Here is a 10345-nt window from a genome sequence, read left to right as displayed (position 1 = left end):
CCCTCTAGACTGTAAGCATGTTGTGGGCAGGGACTGTATCTCTTAAATTGTTATATTATACTCTCCCAAGCCCTTAGCACAGTGCTCTGCTTACAGTTAGTGCTCAGGAAATGTGATTAATTGACTAATGGATAGAGCAGTTCAGGGAAGATTGTCTCAAATTCTATTGATGAAACTCAAAGCCTGTTGAATTGGAGGAGTTTCCTGATGGTTCAGATGTCCAAGAGCCTGGAAAGTGACTACCAGCTAAATGTACACTCCAAGCACTTAGTAAAGTGCTCTGCACAAAATACTCAGTAACTATGATTTATCAACAGTTTCCAATTCCATAGTCAAATTTTCAAACAGTGTGGCCCACTTGGGTTGATCAGGGATAGGCTGAGCAGGGTTAGATGTTTCTGCCCAGCAATGCTTTCAGGTGAAAGAAGGACCTGGGGTATGTAAATTCTACAGATTCTAGGGAACATTTGCCCTTCCCTTCCTTTTAATGTACAGCTGAAAATTCTGCTGTCTTGGCACACTAATTTGCAAATGAATAGAAAACATAATCAAGAAAACCTTTGCAAGCTCAGAATGAGAGGATATGATGCCAGAGTTTCAAGTTTTCTTTTCTATAAGTTACACCCTCCCTCTATCCCAACATCATTTCTACTGTTAAGCTCTTGTTTATTTTACATGATTGATTTATCTTCCCTTTTATAGATTATTTCTTGTTTGTCTTCTTCAGTAGATTTTATTATTATTATCAGGAGAAGCAATAGTAATAATAGAGGTGTTTGTTGAGTGCTAACTTTGTATCAAGCACTGTACTAAGCAGTAGGGTAGATACTAGATAAGCTAGTTAACGCAACTTTCTTTTGGGGCAGGGATCATGGCTTCTTTCATTATACTTGTCTAAGCTTTTAATAATGTTCTGTATACCCAGGATCTGCTCGATAAGTACTATCTATTAATTAATTGATTGGTAGTTGAGGTACCCCAAGGGAGTGAGATTGGCTTATATTACTGTCTTGGAAAATTTACATTAATATCCCTGGCAAACCAAACATACATATATTTTCACCCTTATTATTCATTCATTCATTAAATCATATTATTGAGTGATTACTGTGTGCAGAGCACTGTACTAAGCACTTGGAAAGTAAAATTCGGCAACAAATAGAGACAATCCCTATCCATCAATGGGCTCACAGTCTAAAAGCGGAGAGACAGCCAACAAAACAAAACAAGTAGACCGACATCAATAGCATCAATATAAATAAATAGAATTATAAATATATATACCCATCATTAATAAAATAAATAGAATAATAAATATATACAAATATACTCATGTGCTGTGGGGTGACAAGAGGGTTAGAGCAGAGGGAGGGAGGCAGGGCGATGGGGAGGGGAAGAGGAGAAGAAGAAAAGGGGGCTCAATCTGGAAAGGACTTCTGGAGGAGGTGAGCTTTCAGTAGGGCTTTGAAGGGGGAAAGTGAGCTAGTTTGGCAGTTGTGAGGAAGGAGGACATTCCAAGCCAGAGGTAAGACGTGGGCCAGGGGTTGACTGAGGGACAGGAGGGAACGAGTCACAGTGAGGAGGTTTGCAACAGAGGAGCAGAGTGTGCAGGCTGGGCTATAGAAGGAGAGAAGGGAGGTGAGGTAGGAGAGGGCAAGGAGATGGAGAACTTTGGTGCCAAAATAGTGAGGAGTTTTTGCTTGATACAGAGTTTGATAGCCAACTACTGGAGATTTTTGAGAGGGGGCATGACATGCCCAGAGCATTTTTGTAGAAAGATAATCTGGGCAGCAGAGTGAACTAGGGCTGGAGTGGGGAGAGACAGGAGGTTGGGATCAGAAAGGAGGCTAATGCAGTAATCCAGTTGGGATATGATGAGTGATTGTACTATTATGAAAATGCTGATGGTAAGGTTCACCACTGAGTACATGTGTTGTTAAAAAGGTCATTGAAAGACACTCAGACCTGGTCTTATGGTGCACACTAAAAGACTGATCCTTCTTGTGGTGTCATTATTTTTTATGCCACTAATTAAGCACTTACGGTGTCAAGCATTGTTCGAAGCATTGAGCTAGATACCAGATAATTAAGTTGGACACAGTCTTTGTCCCACACGGAGGTCACAGTGGAAGTCATTCCTGATTTCAGTGCCTGGTTCTCTTTTCTCTTTTGCTTCCTTGTTTTTCAATTTTTATAAAGCTCTCGCTCAAATAAAGCTTCTCCTTTCTTGATGGCAGTGTGCCATGCTGTTCTCAACAATAGACTCCCAATTTTCAGCTAAGTTGGAGTATTTTCTGAGACTTTGTTTTACCAGTTCCTTAAAATGTTTGCTTTGACTTTCATACTATTGGTTTTCCAATTTCATCTCCCTATACAGCAGTGGTTTCACTTTTCTGTGTCTCTCATTCTCCGCATACAACCCACCCAGCATCCCAGCATAGCTGTGTTAAGATGAACATAGCTTCCACGATAGATGAGTAACTACATTCCAGAACTTCATTGAGTTCGTTAAGTATGACTCGTAAATGATGCTTCTGGAACAGCCTAAGGAAATGGATACGGGGTCCATATTCAATCTAGGTCTCAAAGCCTAGAGAAAGTTGGACACCTGTACAGCTCTGAAGACCTTGTGTTGGCCTGGAACCTGAAATTATGCCGTTGCAACATTCTGACAGTCTCCCAGAGGATATTCAGCCTCGTTGATTGGTTCCCCTATTTTCTCGTCTACTACTGTGTCATTGGAAGTATGTTGCCTAGGTATAACTGAGCTTAATATTCAACGGGAATAGAGTATCACCAACAAAAAAAACTCCGTCAAAGAAAATGTTGAAACAAGACTTTCTGTAACACAACTATGCTAAGCTGAATGGGTTCTCAGAATGTATAATAGAATAAAATAATAGGATATTCAAACAAATACTGTTCGGTGAATGATGCAGTGGATAGAAAACATGCTTTAAAGGCAGACAAAGCACACTTCAAATGAAGCAGCAGAGCTGTGAGATGCTAGAAAAAGACCCAGCATGAAACCTGGTGTGCAGCAGTTAGAGATGGAATAACTCTTTTAGAGCAGAAGGAGAGCATGATTTCAAGAGGCAGAGTCTCAGATAACAGCAGGCTCTGAAAATTGCAGTTGCAGCTGTTGCTACAGACCAAACTACAGTCTTTCTAGCTTGGCAGTGTGGAAAGGGATATTGGACACACATTAGTCTTTCAGACTCACTTGCAAACACTTGCTTATGAAAATACTTGACAGTGTGCAGTTTCTTAGAATGAGATTTGTTCATGACTTCAATTTTCTGAGCCCATTCCTTCGCATACAGCAGCTCAATGGCTGTGGCAGAGACTTTTGATGATGCTCATAGCCAGTTGAGTCAAAAGAGTTTCCAAGGGGATAGAAACATACTTAACATCAGACTCCAGGTCCCTTCTTGTGTCCTTGAAAAAGCCTGGATAAAATACAAAATACTCTAGCTTAAATCATACTTGAAAGCTTTCTCTTTCCAGGTCAAGAGAAACTTGCTTTTCATCCGAGAGAAACACATGCTCAAAGAACTACCTTCCATGAAAAAAAAATAAAAAGAGGAAAGTTCTTTTCTGTTGCACTTATATAAATCTGTAACAAAATGGGCCAATGAGTCTGAGGATCTTAGTTCTAATCCTAATACCCCCTTCCCCCAACTTCCTGCTGGGTGACCATGGGCAAGTCACTTAACTTCTCTGGGCCTCATTTGGAAAATGGAAATTAAATATCTGTTTTCAAAACTGACCTGATTATCCTGTATCTAGCCCAGTACTTGGTAGGGTGCTTGACATATGAATAACTACTTAAAATGTACTACATTTATTATTCACCTCCTCTCAGGATTACATCTGGAGAGTTTCCAGCACTCTACCAGTCTTGACTATGGGAGGGAGAGTCAAGTAGAGGGATACCCATTCCATTCCTAGCTTGGGCGGTGGCTAACAAGTGGAAGGCAATCTGCTACAAGTCAAAACTCACCTGTCCTAGGCAGCAGCAGTGCAGGAGTTGAGGGCAGAGACTCAGGTTTGCTGTATGGAAGGAAGCAATGAGAGACTCCTTTCATATTTTTACCAAGAAAACTCTACGGATGCAGTACCGGAACGATTGCAGGTAGACAGTGGGATGTTATGGTAGAGATGCACCTATGGAGTTGCTATTGGTCTGAGATAATAATAATAATGGTATTTGCTAAGTGCTTACTATGTGCCAAGTACTGTTCTAAGCACTGGGGTAATAATAATAATGTTGGTATTTGTTAAACGCTTACAATATACAAAGCACTGTTCAAAGCACTGGGGGGGATACAAGGTGATCAGGTTATCCCACTTGGGGCTCACAGTTTTAATCCCCATTTTGCAGATGAGGTAACTGAGGCACAGAGAAATTAAGTGACTTGCCCAAAGTCACACAGCTGGCAAGTGACAGAGCCAGAATTAGAACCCATGACCTCTGACTCCCAAGCCTGGGCTCTTTCTACTGAGCCACGCTGTTTCTCTAGATACAAGGTGATCAGATTACCCCACTTGGGGCTCACAGTCTTAATCCCCATTTTATAGACGAGGTAACAGACACAGAGAAGTGAAGTGACTCACCCAAAGTCACACAGCTGATACGTGGCAGAGTCGGGATTAGAACCCTCAACCTTTGACTCCCAAGTCTGTGCTATTGCTACTAAGCCACACTGTTGACTTGATAGCAGAAGACAAGGCAGTTATTATTATTATTATTATTATCAGTATTACCTAGAGAAGATCCAACTCCTTGAAGAGGACTCGGGGAATTGGATCAAGTGGGAGAGGTGCAAGAGGATGTGCAGAACATGCAACATGGTTGATGCAGGGCACGCCTGAGCCTGTGGAGAGTACCACTGAGCTGAATATCTCCTTTTGAGTAGTTGCTTGGCAGAGAGACTTTATTAATGAAGTGGGGCACAGCGACTGGTACCTCATGGCAGTGATCTGCTGACAAAAGTCTTTTTTCACTTGGGGATTGCTGTCCGGGCAGCTAAGACCCCGCCCCCAATGCTCACCCACTCAGCTGTCCCTCAACCTCACTCCTTAAGGGAGGGGGACAGCAGGAAGAGGTGCAGATGGCTGAATTGCTGAGAACAAATGCATATGCCAGCTGTTCTGCTTCCTGCCCATCCCAGGTAATGTCCCAGACAGCGCTGGGCACCACTGAGGGAACACCCAGCACCGAGTATACGGAGAGAACGTAACAGGCTTGCCTGAGGGTTGGGGAGATGCATTGTCTCATTTCCCTGCCTAAATTCAAACTGAGAAGAACCAATTCAGCCCGCTGCAAAGGTCTTTTCGGTACCTGGATGAAACCTAGAGATGCCATTCATCTGCTTTTATATTGGACAGTCCTTTTTTCAGATGGCCCGTCCAGTACCGATGTGACATCGAAAACTTTAATGTCTTGTAAATGATTTTCAAATGCCTAGTCTTCTGTCATCTCAGCTCCAGCTGATGTTAACTGGGCTTAGAGGAGAAAGACCCAGGAAAAATGGAGTGGACAGGGGTCAAACTGGTGACCTGCTTATCAATTAGGTTTGTCCTGCAGACATTCTACAAGGACTTATAACATATGTTCTCTATTATTATTATTACTAACAGTAGTAGTACTAATAATAATTGTCATTGTGGTAATAATAATAGTAGTATATTTATTCATCGCTTCTTCTGTGCCCTAGGACTGAGTTAGAAATGGGTAGAACATCCTTACTTACACAGAAGCAACATGGCCTAATTCCCAGTCCCAGCCAGAGGAACTGGGTTCTACTCCTACCTCTGCCACTGACCTCCTGTGTGAACTTGGGCAGGTCCTTTAACTTCGCTGTGATCTGTAAAATGGGGTCAATACCTATTCTTCCTTTTATTTAGACTTTGAGTCCCATGTGAGACATGATTATCTTGTATCTAGCCCAGTGCTAGTACAGTAAGCACCTAACAAATACTATTATTGTTATTAGTTAATGTCTCAGAAGTAGAGCTATGTAAGTGCGTGAGCTGCAATTGGTTCTGTTAGATCTGTCTGTTGCTTGGGCTACAGTGAACACAAGAGTGGTGGTCTCCTCAGTTTGAAATTTTTTAAAAAAAGAAAACTACTGAATATCGTCCAAAATGGACAGATGTACAGAAATTAATCATTTCCACAATGACCCAGTAGAAATTAAGGTCATGAAGGATCCATCTGATGACTCACCCAGAGATTATATTGGTTCTTCAGATTTCTGCAAGGAAACTTTTCATGTGTTCTCATTATTAAAATTATCATTATTAGTGTTAGTAGTAGCTGTATATTGATTAAGACCTTCTTATGTGCCCAGGCACTATGTTATAACCACCCTTACTCCTCACTATTGGCTTCAGAGCTCTCCATCACCTTGCCCCCTCCTACTTCACCTCCCTTCTCTCCTTCTACAGCCCAATTCACATACTCTGCTCCTCTGCCACTAATCTCCTCACTGTGCCTCATTATTGCTTGTCCCGCCATCGACCCCTGGCCCAAGTCCTACCTCTGACCTGGAATGCCCTCCCCCCTCACATCCGCTAAACTAACTCTCTTCCCTTCTTCAAAGCCCTAATGAAAGCTCACCTCCTCCAGGAGGCCTTCCCAGACTGAGCCCTCCCTTTCCCTCTGCTCCTCCTCCCCTCTCCATTGCCCCTACTCCCTCCCTCTGCTCTACCCTCTTTCCCTCCCCACAGCACTTGTATATGTTTGTACATATTTATTGCTCTATTTCTTTTATTAATCATGTGCATTTAATTTTGGCTCTATTTATCTATTTTGATAATAATGTTGGTATTTGTTAAGCGCTTACTATGTGCCGAGCACTGTTCTAAGCGCTGGGGTAGACATAGGGGAATCAGGTTGTCCCACGTGGGGCTCACAGTCTTAATCCCCATTTTACAGATGAGGGAACTGAGGCACGGAGAAGTTAAGTGACTTGCCCACAGTCACACAGCCGACAAGTGGCAGAGCTGGGATTCGAACTCATGAGTCCTGACTCCAAAGCCCGTGCTCTTTCCACTGAGCCACGCTGCTTCTCCAGCCACGCTGCTTCTCCTGTTTACTTGTTTGTTTTGTTGTCTGTCCCCCCCCTTCTAAACTGTGAGCCGATTGTTGGGTAAGGATTGTCTCTATCTGTGGCCAAATTGTACTTTCTAAGCGCTTAGTACAGTGCTCTGCACACAGTAAGCACTCAATAAATACGATTGAATGAATGAATGTAATATAAGTAATATTATATAAATACATACATTAACATAAGATTCATCAAATTTGATGTTTAGGCTGTATCTATTTATTTATTTATTATTTTTATTTAAAATATGGCGAGTTAGCAAAAGAGTGTCCAGAATACTGGCATACATTAAGGACTACCTTAATGAAACCCCCGAATTAATTATTTCTGTCTTCTTACTCAAAAACCACAGAAAAGCAAATAACTTTACTTTTCTACAATTTGTTAATGAATGCTCACCCTTCTGTATCTCTTTGGGTTAAAAATTCACACTTGAACTTGCTCCATTCTTTAGTTGACACATTTTCAACCCTCAGAATGTCATTCATGTGCTTCAAGTGCTAATTAATTTTTTCCATAATGAAGCAAGGCTTCCAATGGTCATCTGAATGATTCAGACCTATTTTTTCCTATTCTGTGTAGTGTTTAGGAAAAAATAAAGAAGTCAACAACCTGAACTACTTTGCTGTCAGACTGAGCAAAAATGACTCATACTTACCAAGGTATAGGGAAAAGTAGCTCAACAAGATTGAACCCTAAATTAATAATAACGAGGAAAGACTTCCAAAGAGTTGGAAAGTACGCCTGTTGAATATACTGCTTACAGCTCCTTGAGTTCTGAAATAATAATTATAATAGTGATATTTGTTAAGCCCTTACTTTGTGTCAGGCACTGTATAAGTGCTGGGGTAAATGGCAGGATAATTAGGTTGACACAGTCCCTCTCCCACGTAGCGCTCATGGTCTTAATCCCCATTTTATAGATGAGGTAACTGAAACACAAAGAAGTGCTTTGCCCAAGATCATACAGCAGACAAGTGGCAGAGCTGGGATTAGAACCCAGGTTCTTCTGATTCCCAAGCCTGTGCTCTGTCCACTAGGTCATGCTGCTTCTCATAAACAGAGCTTAGGAAGTGGTATCCTCTGCGAGAACTCATAATGTATTGGTAGGCAAGACAGAAATTATCTGAGCTCTGAAGACAAGAATGGTCCATTTACAAGTTCAGCCTCTTCACAGTGAGAGGCAGCATGCCCCGTGGCTCAGTGGAAAGAGCATGGGCTTTGGAGTCAGGGCTCATGAGTTCGAATCCCAGCTCTGCCACTTGTCGGCTGTGTGACTGTGGGCAAGTCACTTAACTTCTCTGTGCCTCAGTTCCCTCATCTGCAAAATGGGGATTAAGACTGTGAGCCCCACGTGGGACAACCTGATTCCCCTATGTCTACCCCAGTGCTTAGAACAGTGCTCGGCACATAGTAAGCGCTTAACAAATACCAACATTATTATTATTATTATTAATGGGCATGAGACAGGGAGTCAGAGGATCTGTGTTCTAATCTTGGATCTTTTCCTTTCCTGCCGGGTGACCTTCAGCAAGCACTTAGTTTCTACATGCCTCTGTTTACTAACCTGTAAAATAGGAATTCAATGCCTGTTCTCCTTCCTACTTAGATGAGAGCCCCATGTGAGACAGGGATGTGATTATTTTGAATCTTCCCCAGAGTGTAATGTTAGTGTTATTCATTCATTCATTCATAAATATTGAGCCATCCTGTGTGCAGAGCACTGTAATAATAATAATGTTGGTATTTATTAAGCACTTACTATGTGCAGAGCAATGTTCTAAGCGCTGGGGTAGATACAGGGTAATCAGGTTGTCCCACGTGAGGCTCACAGTCTTAATCCCCATTTTAAAGATGAGGTAACTGAGGCACCGAGAAGTTAACTGACTTGCCCACAGTGACACAGCTGACAGGTGGCAGAGCTGAGATTCAAACCCATGACCTCTGACTCCCAAGCCCGTGCTCTTTCCACTGAGCCACTAAGTACTTGGGAAAGTAGAATACAGCAATAAAGAGAGACAATCCCTGCCCATAATAAGTTCAAAGTCTAGAGGTGGGGAGACAGACATTGATACAAATAAACAGACATCAATATGGATAAATAAAATTACAGATATATACATAAGTGCTGAACGTTTAACAAATATCACACGTTAAACATCCAGTGACCTTTCGCATAACTGCATTTTAAATGAATCAGTAGCTTAAGTTCAAAATCTCAACACACAATCAAGACCCCAGAGAGAAGTGCCCAACTAGCAGCAGATAAGGTGAGGAGCACAGATAGGAGGAAATAAAAACACCTGCCCTTGCTCCCAGAGAATCAGAAGACCTAAAAGAAATGCTTGGGCTGGGAGGCATATGCTGAGATATGGTCACATTCTTCACTAAGAAACCTTCCCCACTTAAATCCTCCTTTTCCCTCTCTCCTTTTCTCTCCTGAGCTCTCTCTCCCTTCTGAGTCCTTTATGCACTTGGATCTGTGACCTTTATAAAGCACTCCTGTACATATCTTTAAATTATGTGTTAGAAATTATTTATTTATATTAATACCTGTCTCCCCCTCTAGACTGCAAGCTCGTGGTGGGCAGGGAACAAGTCTGCCAACAGTTGTATTCTCCCCCAGTGCGTATAGTATAGTATAGTATGGTATGGTATAGTATAGTATAGTATAGTGATCCACACAGATAAAGCACTTGATAAATACCACTAATGATGGTGAGGATGCTGACTGATGAACTACAAGCATAAATTTGAAAGAGAGGAGACAAAAATACAAGTGAAGGGACCCCTTCTTTTAGTCTCTCCACATTACCAGGACACTTTGTGGTAGAGGGATCTATTCTCCTGCACTGTTTCCCCTTCTCTATGCATCTCTGTTGTCTTCTATGTGACCTTTGGCTGTGTCCACAATATCAGAGTATTTGGGTGATTTAAAATAACTTCCTCAACTCTAGTGATATTTTAGAAATTGCTATGTTTATGCTACTATTATTACTCCCACCACCACTAAAAATATTGGTATTTGTTAGGCACTTGCTATGAGCCAAATACTGTACCATAATCATAGATAATCACAGAAGCAGGGAGAGCATACATTTAACTCCAATCTACACACGAGGAAACTGTGGCACAGGGAAGACAAGTGACTCGTCAAAGGTCACACAGCAGGCCAGTGGCAGAGAAATGACTAGAACTCAGGTCCCTTGTGTTCTTTCCCCGATGCCATG

At 41.9% G+C, this 10345-nt stretch overlaps 1 non-coding gene across 1 annotated transcript; it reads left to right on the top strand.

The window, feature by feature from the left end:
• Positions 1-3855: 3855 nt before the first annotated feature.
• LOC114817230 lies at positions 3856-3993 on the top strand. The gene has a single exon (XR_003765078.1). It is a non-coding gene; the product is annotated as a small nucleolar RNA SNORA7 (small nucleolar RNA).
• Positions 3994-10345: the final 6352 nt, after the last annotated feature.

This window comes from Ornithorhynchus anatinus, chromosome 1, assembly GCF_004115215.2.
Source record: "Ornithorhynchus anatinus isolate Pmale09 chromosome 1, mOrnAna1.pri.v4, whole genome shotgun sequence".
Taxonomy (NCBI): Eukaryota; Metazoa; Chordata; class Mammalia; order Monotremata; family Ornithorhynchidae; genus Ornithorhynchus; species Ornithorhynchus anatinus.
Note: the sequence above shows the minus strand (reverse complement) of the source record. Positions and strands in the feature narration are given on the sequence as shown.